The 13115-nt window shown below is 34.9% G+C and overlaps 1 non-coding gene across 1 annotated transcript; it reads left to right on the top strand.

The window, feature by feature from the left end:
- Window positions 1-5209: 5209 nt before the first annotated feature.
- On the top strand, window positions 5210-5341 carry LOC114204920 (small nucleolar RNA SNORA72). The gene has a single exon (XR_003608274.1). It is a non-coding gene; the product is annotated as a small nucleolar RNA SNORA72 (small nucleolar RNA).
- The last annotated feature ends 7774 nt before the right edge of the window (window positions 5342-13115 follow it).

Here is a 13115-nt window from a genome sequence, read left to right as displayed (position 1 = left end):
GCTTATTTTTTTGAGCACAGTGTTTGCAGCACTGATTTCTAATTCATAGAACATTCAGTGCACATTGTTCTTACTCAGTATGCATATTACTAAAAGAGTCTAAATCAGTTTTAGAAAGTTTAGGTACTTAAAACTATGATGATGTATATAAGCTTGTAATAATCATTAAGATAAAAGAAAATGCAATTTTGCAAATGTTTTCTTTTAATTTTTATAGATTAGTCTCCCTTTTAAAAAATGTTATGGAAAAGAATATCTAGTTTATCTATTTCCTTAAAACAATGAAACAAAATACTCAAATTGTACAGAATAAATTTACACTATGGTAGCAATAAGAAAAAAGTTTAAAAGAACAATGTTATTATGTAAAAATTTAGACATTCTTGAAAAAAATCATTACAGTAATAATAGTTATGATGATGATATTTGAGATGCTATTGGCACAAGATTTCAATTTCATTAAATCAGTTCCAAAATCTATTTCTATTTGCATTAAACAGTGAAAAGTTTAGAATATTTTTTCATTTTATTTTTCTCAAGAAAGTATTATACACAACATACCACAGGACGTTTTTTAAATCAATAATAATTTAATTGAAATCTCGCCAATCTTCACCTGGTAGAGCACTCCTACCACTTTCACCTCGACTTGGCTACTCATTCCTTTTTTATATCCCGAGATCCTCATGGATTCTCCTTGCTTTTTTTTTTCCCAGCACTTTTCATTTAAAATGAAGTTTGCTTGAAGATATAATAAAAATAATTTATTGTCAGGATGGAATTAGATAATCCATATACACCAATTGTATAATAGCAACATACAGTAGGCATTGTATAATTTTTTCTAATATTAACTTGAATTTTTCATTTTGCCTTATATTTCTAATAATAATCCTCTGTGCTGGTTTACAATCTATATTCTAATAACAAGATGAGACTTTTTAGCTAATTTTAGTTAGGAGATCATGTAGGATAAAATAATGAGTTGAGCAATATATTTCTAGATTATCAAATACTTGGAGACATAGAAGACTCCCACAGTTGTCTTTGTTGTTGAAATGTTACCTAGACCTCATAACCTCAATTAATTCCTGTCTGATTCCCTGATTTTATTAAAATATATATACATGTAGGAAAAATCTAGTAGAGTGGGGGAGTTTCAATTTATAATATATACAACAAAGTAAAAAAAAAGTTTGTACTGATGGAATCTAAAATACTTGGAAGATATTTGAATAGAAATAGGGCCATCTATGTTTTAACAAGTGTAAAAGAAAAAAGCTCTGGACACTTAACATCTGTGAAATGAGTAAATTTCAATCAGATTCCTTCTATTTTCTATGTACACAGCAGTGATGAAAGGGGATTATAGGAGAGTGTATTCATCAGAGAATATTAATAGGAATATAGAGATTAGCTTATCGCCAATAAAACATATACGAAGCCACATGTCCACGTTCCCTGTTTTGTGACTTCCTCCAGCAGTTTAGGCTGCTTCAGAAATGAAGAGAACAGAAAGTTGAACTCAACTAGGATTTGAGATTTGTTCAAGTTGTGAAACAAAACGACAGAGCAGTTAGAGTGTTTGGATTCATAGGAAGCTATCTCTGAAGTGATGGACCGAGAAATCTGAGATTAGTAATGAGGGACATAAAGTGAATGGATGTAATGAAAGCAGAATACTCTGAACAAGCTTGGAGAATGCCTGAAGAAACTGAGTGAAACAAGATGGAGGGATAAAAGTTTGTAGGTAGGGAATGGGATGTTTGGGTGAGGAGGTTTTGAGGGTGGAAGCAAGGCAAGTGATAAAACTGATTATGACTTTTGCTGAGTCTTATTATTGGACTCGATGAGAAATAATTTTATATGTGGAAAATCTGAATTGCTGAAAGACCAAGAGTTTGACAATTTATTTCATGGATGTTGGAATTACCAGGAGGGTTATAAAATATGATGAAAGGAACACTTTAAGTCAAGTGGCTATTGTTTCTTCCCCTATGTTCCTCCCTCCCTCCTTCCATCCTTTCTTTATTTTCTTTACTTGTCTATTATTCTTATTCAATAAAATAGAAGTGCTCTGTATAATGGTAGAGAATAATTAAAAGGAAAGTGAGAGCATGCTTGTCCTCATGGTGAAATGGCAGAAGCCTCAACATACTAGAATTTCTTAGGAAAAAATAGCAATTGAAAGTCTACTTGGATAAATATAGATCAAATGGTATATCACTCCCACCTCTTGCAATAAAAATGATGGGACTGTGACCAAATAAACAGCCGTCATATGAAAGCCCTCAGTGGAACTAATTACCCTCAGGTTTGAGGATTAGTTAGCAGGTAAAAAAAGAAAAGATATAGGGTGTGCTCAGAGAGACAGAGAACGTAAGAAGTTGCTCATTTGGAATTCTTATGGTGAGGTCTTTGAGGTAGAGATGTCAAGAGATCAGTGGCGGGACTATGCTAGCACTTTGTGTTTTTGGCTGATCAAAACGTAATAATTGCGAGAAAACCCATAGGAATCACAATGTAAATAGTGCTTAGTTCTTGGAGATGTTATTGTTCCAATCTTTTTTCTGGTTTTTGAGGAAACTATTACCTGTGGCTCCTGGAAACCAGATACTCGGCATTATCCCACAGTACAACCTTATCTCTTTGGCATTGCCAAGACAGTGGAAATGCTAGCCTGTAACTTCTCTAATTTCCTAAAACTGTACTTATTTCCTTTTCTCAATGACAGCAACCTTGTCCAGCTGTGTTTCCAGAATCTCAAAATACTCTGTCCACAATCCAGAGCTGGAGAAACCTATCTTTTGAATCATTTTTACTATTTGTCCTGAACCCATAAAGATTGATACTTTTACTTCTATAGAATTGCAAAAGAATTTGTGATAGTTTGAGAACTACCAAAATCATTGCAGTGATTTTTTTCTGACCTAAGAAGTGTATTTAAGAAATCAGTTTTGCATAAATCTTCTGAACCCAGAAAGCATTTTTTTTTTTTTTTTTTTGGAAAGAGGGGGAATTTCCTGTAATCCTATGGTCCCTAAACTTAAATGCTGACCAAAAACCTGAGGTGGTTCTTTAAATTACCAGTATCAGAATCAAATTCCAGACATTCAGAGGAAGGAAACCTGGATGTGGGGCCTAGAATCTTCCACCTTTACATCATCACAGATGATTGTGATGCAGTCTATCCAATTGAGCCTATTTTGAGAAACTGGATTCTAAATTTACTGTAGTTCTTAGGACAAATTTTGAAGGCCACATTTCCCCTTAGTTTTTTTTTTTTATGTTATGTTAATCACCATACATTACATCATTAGTTTTTGATGTAGCGTTCCATGATCCATTGTTTGTGCATAACACCCAGTGCTCCACGCAGAACGTGCCCTCTTTAATACCCATCACCAGGCTAACCCATCCCCCCACCCCCCCTTCTAGAACCCTCAGTTTGTTTCTCAGAGTCCATAGTCTCTCATGGTTTGTCTCCCTTAGTTTTTGAAGAAACAAATTTAACAATTTCAAAAGTTCTTCTAAATTTAAAAAAAAGGTAACTATATGGAAAGAGGATACATTAATCACCTTAACCATAGTAATCTTTTTACTATGTAGATGTATAGTAAAGCATCATGCTGTACATCTTAAATATATACAATTTTTATAAAAAATGAAATTAACAAAATAACATATTTTTAAAAATTTATTCTTTAATTAGAAACCTTGGATTAAAAAGTCATATCAGGACTCAAGCAAAGGCAGAAACCCATAAACACCTGATTTTTTCTTCTCAGGCTGGAACAGAGTTTCAACCAGGCAAGATTCACTGCAGGTCTAGCTACAGACTCTTCTGCATTCCTGGTTGCAAACTAATTTTACTTCATCAAGGGGCCTAACTGGAGGGCATTTGAGTCTCAGAATATAAAGAATACACTTGCATTGATGTAAGTTTTTAAATAATGCTGAGATACTTCTAACTTAAAAGTTTACTCAGTTCATTTATATACATTACAGAATTTAGACAATTTACTTATAATAATTAAGTGATACCATCATGATTATCAAACTGAAAAGAGTGGGCACAATTACTCTTTTCTGAATGGAGTATTTCTAAAAAGATTGGTGACCAAGGTTAACTGAGTAGGATTTCTTTAATAGTAAGGCTTGCCTGGACACCCCCATCTCTACTTTCAGTTGTCCCAACAGGTACAGGATATTTTGTATCTCATCTCCCCAGTGGAGTATTCCTGATTTAAAATACAGAAATGATACTTTACAGATTTTCTTCCTTAACATGCTGCCCAATGAGTAAGCAGTGTGTCTTCAGGTAAAGAGCCTGAAGGAAAACCCCAACTTCCATTTGTAATTGGTCTTTAACATGCTTACCTCTGAGCTCCATTTATCTCATAACAAAAATAGTGATACCTTTTACCTGAAAAGAAATACTACAGATGAATTTGTGAAAAAAAACACATGTGCATGCTATTCTGTTGTGTGTGTGTGTGTGTATATATATATATATATACAAAAATATACATATGTCTATGCATATAAATAATATATATACTTATAAATAAGTAATAAAATTTGGGAAAATATATTACATGGTAATTTTTTTAAAGATTTATTTATTTATTTTAGAAAGAAAGAGGGCATGAGCAAGTGGGGAAGGGGAGGGAGGAAGGGAGAGAATCCTAAAGCAGACACCCCACAGGAGGCTCTATCCCAAGACCCTGAGGTAATGACTTGAGCAGAAAACAAAAGAGAGTCTGCTGCTTAACCTGCTGTACCAACCAAGTGCCCCTGCATGGTAAATTGGAAGCAATCAGTAAATGTTAACTCCTTATCCCTTGAAAAAAGCCAAAAAATTCCGTGGGTATTTTTTGTATAAGGTATACACTAAGGTATAAAGTGGTAAAATGAATTAGACATGTTGACATGTTCCAGGAAAAAAGATGGTAATGCAAACCTATCGACCCATCAGGATTCTTCAAAACTATCAGTGTCATAAGAGACACAAATAATAGAGAGTGTACATAACATCAAAAGAGAGTCAAGTCACATGATAACTAAATGCAATGCTTGAATTTTTATTGAGTCCTGGATTGAAAAGGTAAATGAACGAAAATAAAACATCTAAAAAATATATGAGCAAATTTGAAAAGGGACTATATATTAGATTATAGATATATATATTTTAAGATTTCAATTTATTCCGCGAATATTCTCGCTGTTCTGATTTTGTAATAATCAGGGCAGGCTAAACATTCGCTATATTAAGACCATGCATGTGTCCCCAGAACTAGTTCTTTCCCTAGGTCTGGTTTCAACAATGCCGGTGATAAACCAAGTCTGATTATATGATGTATCATATATGGGAAGTGCCTGTGACTCAGTATCTGATTATCCTTGAGAAATGACCTCAAAGCTAGTGTCACAACCTTTGAAGATAGCCATTGCTAATTTGATGATTACCAGTTGCAATTAAATGAATTGTAAAAAAAAAAAAAAAAAAGATTTCAATTTATTTATTTTTTTGAGGGAGAATGCATGCACGAGGGGGGAGAGGTAGAAGGGGAGGGAAAGAATCTCAAGCTGACTCCCTGATGAGCACGTAGCCCCGTGCAGAGTTCACAGGGTTTGATCTCAGGACCCTGAGATCATGACCTGAGCCAAAATCAAGCTTAACTGACTGAGCCACCTAGGCACCTCAAGATTATATTATTGACATTATTAAGTCTCTGGTGCAATAATTGTATTATGATTATATGGTATATTCTTCAGAGATGCATTCTAAAGTATGTAAAGTGACAGGATGTCTGCAAATGTCAAATGGTTAATAAAGGGAAAGAGAGCAAGAAGAATTTCAATAAAGTAAAAGGTATACCCTCATACTACTTCTCAGACAGAAACATGGCCCAATGCTAAACTAAGAAAGCACTTTAATCAAAAGTAAAATATAAGTTGGTTTAAATATTAGAGAATTATCCTAACGGTGTTAACTATTTATGTAAATTGAAGGAATTGTGAACATAAGAGCTGATTTTCAGTACTTTAATTTGGCTTTCTAAACTAAAACCTACAAAAGAAATAGTAAAAAATAAATGTCTGCTATTTTCAATTACTATTTTTAAAATTCAGTTACAAAAAGAGTTGACATCATTTTAAGTTATGAAAATACAGAATGTGTCACTGATTGCCAGTTGTTGTTCAGATCCAGTCTTAGTCAGATTTATCTCAAGAGAAAGATTATGATATTATCAAAGTTGGATGTCTTTCCAAACACTGTTTTTCACTAATTATTTTTGGAATTTCAGGGAGTCAGAACATTTGAATTGACTTATAAAGGGATTAAGAATGAGGTGGAAACATCTGCTCTTGTCACGTTGTTATTTTTCATGAGCATCAATTCTATACAGAACATTTTTTTGTTTTTATTTCAAAAGAATTAGTACTCCAGCAAAGTAAAATAAGTTCATTAATAATTTACAGATAATGCTGTCAATGTGGCAGTACTAATTATATGATGATGTAGAAGTCTAGAATGGTGGTAAGAAAGCAACTCTGCCTCCCCCCAAAAAAAATTGACCAAAAAAAAGTAGGTATAATCATACAAGATGATTGTGTTTCCCTTTTAAAATGAAAGCTGCATCCAAGTACAAAATCTCCTTACTTTTCTCGAGACAAAGTTTATGGAGTGATTCTGAGCCACTCGATTGATAATTAGCTTCCATTTTTATGTGTACTATTTTAGAAATAATCAGTTTCCATGTTCTGATGATTCAAACTTGGATTTTTTTTTTTTAAATCACCAATAGAATGATGTGGAGAATGTGATGTTTGGAAGGAGAGACCCTGAGTCAGGCAGCTAAGGTTCCAACTCCATCTCATTTCAAAACCGTGACCTTGAGCAAATTACTTAGTTTCTCTGTTTCTCATTTTACCCATGTGTAGAGAATGAAATAATAATAGACCACATTACATAAAGCTATTGTGAACATTTAATTAATGAATATACATAAAGTCTAATGAAAGCAATGCAAATGTTTACTTATGAAACATTCACATTTCAAGTCTCTTACTTGAATCTGGGCGTTTGAGATCTTATTCTTCCATTCTTCCCCTCTCTCTCTTTCTCTCGTCTTTCTCTTTCTAGAAATAGATATCTTCCTCTTTTCTGTAAAGTTTCTTCTCATCTTACCCACATCTGTAATTATTTTTAGGTTTATTTTTCTATCCTAAATCTGAGTATGTAACTGTCAAATAAACAATCAGTTTGAATTCGAGAAAGGAGAGACTTAAAGAGACTATAGCAATAAGAAGAATGCTCTGACCACAGATCTGCAGTTACAAATCAAAGCAAAGAAAGACTTCTTTTTTTTCTAATAAAGAGGGGTGGTAGCCTTGTGAGGGGCTAGCAGGAACTTTGTAGGTGATAGCAGGTGGGAGTGGAACAGATGGTATTATGAGGGATGTTGAACAGGATTTCTTCCCCCTGGAGTCAGTCTGTTTTCAGGATGAGCTGTAAGGGGAAGATGTTCTGCATCTTAGTTCTTTCTTAAGCTTAGGGGCAAATCTAAAAGGAGAAAAATTCATAGGATCTGAAGAGAAACCAGACAATGAAGGGCAAATCTAAATCCAAAGTATATGTCATCCAGAATAAAACTTGATTAAATTTTAGTCAAGCCAAGTCAATGGGTAGGTAATGGGCAGTTCAGAGCACTTGATGGTCACCTATCTCTCCTCTTCTAGCCATTGACCAGTAAGTCTCTACTTCAGAATGAAAAGTATGGAGATACTGAAAACTATTGTTTATTTTTCCAGAGAAAAATAGGGAGAATGAAATCCACTACAGAAGAGGCAAAGAATCAGAGATAAACTTTTGTCAAGTAATAAAGATTGCTTACTTGATTCGAAGGCTCTCAACAACAATATGTCTTCAGAATTTGAAAATGAAAATAACAAATGCCAACATAATACCATCTATAATATATATTTTTCAAATTGCAGTTTGTACTGCAACGTGCTGATAAAAGTTATTTTTTCTAGCACAACTTGTATCTTTGAACAAGAAAATGAACAATAATGCATTCAGTTACATGACAGCTAAAATCACTTCTCCCAAAAGAGTAATTAATTTACATTTATGGAGATGTTTCTTTTTGATTGTTAATATAGCAAATATATTTAATGTTTGCCAGTTCATTTAATTTTTGTCATATCCAACATTTCTTTCAGTTAAAGCAAAAATTTTGTCTGTCATATTTTAACAGCTATGGCTTTTACGTTAGTGAAACAAATTTAATTATAATTAATATATAAATGTACATAATCATAGTTACACACATATAAATAGGCTTTAAAATTTGTAATTACATAATATATGTTATAAAAGGGAAAATAATTAATGGGAAAGCAAAAATCATTTGCTCAATGATGCTGTGGAAATTCCCTCTTTGGCAAAAATTAAAATAAAAAATAATGTGACAAACACATACCTATTCAAGCAAAGAAAACTCATTTGAATAAAAAATGTTAACACTTTTGTATCTGAGTTATGGAATTAAGGCTGATTTCTATTAGCTTTTTTTGAAGGTTTATTCAGTAAGTTTTTCTTTTATTATAAAAAAGAAACAAAAGTATAATTCATTAATTTTGTGATCAAGCCACAAATCACCTTTAATTATATGGAATTCTGATATTTCTTTGTTTTAGTCAATTATATCAACATTAGGACATTTATGGTTAGAAAACTCTAACATAGGTAGTAGATGATAGAAGATAGATAAGTAGAATGGTGATAGAGATAGAAAAAGTTTCTATGTTAAACAAGAACCAAACCACCAATATTTTGCACTGCATCCTCAGTCTACACTTCTTTTCTCATTCAATTCCTATAATAATTCTATAAAATAGGTGTAATTTCCCCCATGTTATGGATACAGAGATTTAGTGACATGTCCATATTCAAATATCTAATAAGTGGGATCTTACAACTTCCTGACAACTAAATCTGATAGTTGAACCCACTTATTTTTTTTTTTATTTTTAGTTCTCAACTGGAATAAACAATGATTATAAAAATCACCTTGTATACTTATTTAAAATATGTATCTCTGACTTCCACTTCATATGTTCTGAATCAAAACCCCTAGAAAAGATCATGGAAAATTATTTAATCATGTACCTTAGGTATGTATTAGTCAGGGTTCTCCAGAAAAATAGAATCAGTAGGAGATATCTATAGATAGAAGATGATAGATGATAGATAGATAGATGATATATAATAGATAGATAGATAATTATGAGAAATAGGCTTATACAATAATGAACAGCCAAGAAGTCTCACATTCTGCTGTCTAGAAGGAAAGCTGAGATCAAGAGAAGTCGGTGGTGTAATTCAGTCCAGGTCTAAAGGCCTGAGATATAGGGAGCCAACCATGTAAATCACATTTTGAAAGCAGGAAAAGACGGATGTCCTAGCTTGATCAGTTAGGCAGAATAAAGAATAAATTCTCTCTTCTTCCACCTTTTATTCTATTCAGGCCTTCAGTGGATTTGATGATGCCTATCCTTAGCAGGAGAGGTAATCTGAGTCCACCAAATTCACATGAAAATCTGATCTAGAAATACCTTCATAGACACACCCAAAATAATGTTTAGCAAAATAACTGGGCACTGTAACCTGCTCAAGTTGACACATGAAAGTAACCATCACAAGTTTACTTCTATTCAACTTGGTCCTTCAATTATACTTAATTTCCAAATAAAGACAACCATGTCATAATTCTGTCTATCACGATATAACTATCCTACATACTGAAAAAGTACTAATCCCTTACCCAGAAAAGAAGGAAAACTGCTTGTGTGAGTTTCACTCTTCTCTTTGATATACCATAACTTGAATATTATAATGTAAAATTAAATATATTAAAAACTGGGGGTGCCTGGGTGGCTCAGTCAGTTAAGCGGCTGACTCTTGGTTTCAGTTCAGGTCATGATCTCAGGGTCCTGGAATCATGCCCCACATCAGGCTCCACGCTCAGAAGGCGGTCTGCTTGTGGATTCTTTCTCTCCCTCTGTTCTTCTTCCCACTTGTTCTCTCTCTCTCCCTCTCAAATAAATAAATAAATAAATGAATCTTTAAAAGAATATTAAAAACTGTAATATAAATTCAGCACTTCTAATGTTATATGATAGGGGAATAAGAGAGGAAAGAAAAAGATATTTGTTTCATACACACAAACATCACACAAATATATTCATAACAAACTAAGGAGGAATAACTCATAATAATTAGAGTCCTTATTTCTGTAACTGGTCATGTGGTTGTAGCTGGTATTTAGAACTACTTTCTTTCACTGTCTGATCTGTATTCCCTTTGCCTTCAGCAAACACCTCAGCTGGTCATGGTTCTTTATCTGCTGGGGTGACCCAAACCTTCATTCCTGAAGGGTTTGAGCCATTAGCAACCTTGTCTGGATTGGGTCATTGTAGTTTTTCATTGTCCTTAATCATAGAACATGATATCACAAGCATGATAACACTAAAAGATTTTCTAAGCGATCTCCTCCTATATTGCAGGCATACTCTTCCTTACCTCTATTTTGCAGTAGTAGTCCAATTTCCCCTTGGTAGTCAAGACCAATTACCCAAACAGCACAGTCACTCCCTTCTTTGCATTGTGACTCAGTCACATGAGGAATCCAAAATGTCCCAGTGGCAGTCTCAGTTCTCAGTTCAATGAGATCACTGTTGTGCCTCCTGGAGGAATCATTTGTTCCTCTGGAACTAAGACCTCCAGGCAAGGAGAGCAAGGAGCAAAAATTTTGCTAGTGGATCATAAATATTAATATTGAGTAATGCCACTCACATTTCCACCCCTTGACTCCTGGCCCTGTGACGCTTGGCTATACGATAGAGCATCATATATCAGATGCTGATTCAGAGCACACGCAGCTTTCCAGATAACCCTGTCCCAGGCCTACAAGGTATTATCACCTAGATATTACTGTAACTGCGTATTCAAAAAGCCACCATTCTATCCACCATTCTATTAAGCCACCTGTTTCAGGATGATGTGGAACATAGTATGGCCAGTGAATCCCATGAGCATGGACCCATTGCCACACTTCTTTTGCTGTGAAATGAGTTCCTTGTTCAGAAGCAATACTATGTAGAATTCTATGAAAGTGGGTAAGGCATTCTTTAAGTTTTACCTACAGGTGCTTTGGCAGAACCATGTGTGCAGGCAAGGTGAATCCACATCGAGATTATCTATTCTAGGAAGAACAAAATGCTGTCTTTCCATGCTGGGAGTATTCCAATGTAATCAAATTGTCACCAGGTAATAGGCTGATTACCCTGGGAAATAGTGTCATATCAAGGGCTCAGTGTTGGTCTCTGTTGCTAGCAAGATTGGGCACACAGTGGTGCTTGTAGCTAGGTCATCCTTGGTGAATGGAAGTCCGTGTTGCTAAGTCTATGCATAATCTCCATTCTTGCCACCATTGCCACTTTGTTCATGAGCCTGTTGGACAATGACAGGAGACTGGGGAAAGTAACTGACTGGTATTCACAGAACAGGACATTCTATTTGCTTGATTATTAAAATACTCCTTTGTCAGGGTAAGTCTTTTGTGTATATTCACATGGGACAACAATATCCTCACTTTTTTGCCCACTTGGAGGGATCTATTCATATATTTCTTCCCCAAATCTTATCAGAGATTTTCCATTTATTTTCCTTCTAATTCCCTGACCATCCATACAAATCACTGGTCATACCCCATGAATCAAAAGATAATGCCACATCTGGCCATTTATACTTTCACAGAAAGTAAATATCCAAATGCACTGCTCAAAGTTTTTCCACTGGGAGGATTTCCTTTCACCACTGTTCTTGAGGGGTATCTCAAAAATGGTCTGCAGTGCTACAGCTGTCCATTTTGGGGTGATGCATACATACCACACAACCATTTGTGAACCAGACTGGAGTATTTTCTTTCTCTGCCAACTGATCAAAGAGAAATTCCCATGTGACCATGCTTACAGGCTGGGAGAGAGGCCTTGTGGCAGGAATAAAGAACCATGGATATTTGGGACATTTCTTTATGTAATTTACTTGTGCCTTCAGAGCCTGATTGGGCCTGATCACATATACACCATTTTTTTGATGCTGGAGTGCTGCTCCAACTTTATGACTTGATGGGTGGGAAAACACTCAGTTCAAGATGAGCAGCTCAGGTTGCATGGTAACTTGATGGTTCATGGTTAGCATTCAATCTGTACTAAGGAATAATAACAGGCCAAGATATATTTTTCAAAGGGGAGTAGTAATCTGCAGAGCATGGCACATTTTGATCTAAAATCCTGAGCGCCTGAGCTATTATTCACCTATAAGGGTTTGCCAAAATTTCAAATAACATCCCTATCTGCCACTGCCACTTCAAGCACCACTGGATCTGCTGCATCTTATGGCCCAGTGGCAGAGCATCTTTCACAGAAGCGCAGATGTCTTGCAGATCCTTCTCCTGTTCTGGGCCATGCTATTAGCAGCTTTTTTGGGCACTCAGTTAATGGGCAGAGTAACATGCCCAAAGGAAGACTATGTTGCCTGCAAAATTCAAAGATGTCCGTGAGATATTATTACCCTTTTTTGGTTACAAGAAGGGTCTTATGCAAAGATTTTTCTTTCACCTTAGAGAGAACACCCCTTTGCAATTTCCCTGAAGTAGAAGGCCATGAATTTTTGTTGGATTTATTTCTCACCATGTAGTATGCAAGTATCTTACTGATAAATCCAGAGTAGTTGTTACTTCTCACTTACTAGGTCTGATTAGCAAAATGTCATTAATGTAATTAACCAGTGTGATATCTTGTGGAAGAGAAAGATGATCAACGTCCTTGCAAACTAAATTATGACACAGAGTTGGATAGTTGATATACCCCAGAGGTAGGAGAGTGAAGGTGTATTGATGGCATCATCAGATGAAAGCAAAACTGCTTCTGCTGACCTTATTGAGAGTGACGGAGAAAAAGGCATTTTCCAGATCATTTGTTACATGCCATATACTGGGGGATTTGTTAATTTGTTCAAGTTCAAGCAATGAAACCATATC

The sequence above is a fragment of the Eumetopias jubatus genome, unplaced genomic scaffold (assembly GCF_037043125.1).
Source record: "Eumetopias jubatus isolate StellerSeaLion01/CBP00866 unplaced genomic scaffold, mEumJub1_p1.0 scaffold_5, whole genome shotgun sequence".
In the NCBI taxonomy this organism is placed as follows: domain Eukaryota; kingdom Metazoa; phylum Chordata; class Mammalia; order Carnivora; family Otariidae; genus Eumetopias; species Eumetopias jubatus.
The sequence above is the reverse complement of the archived record's forward strand: the minus strand, read 5'-3'. Positions and strand labels throughout refer to the sequence as shown.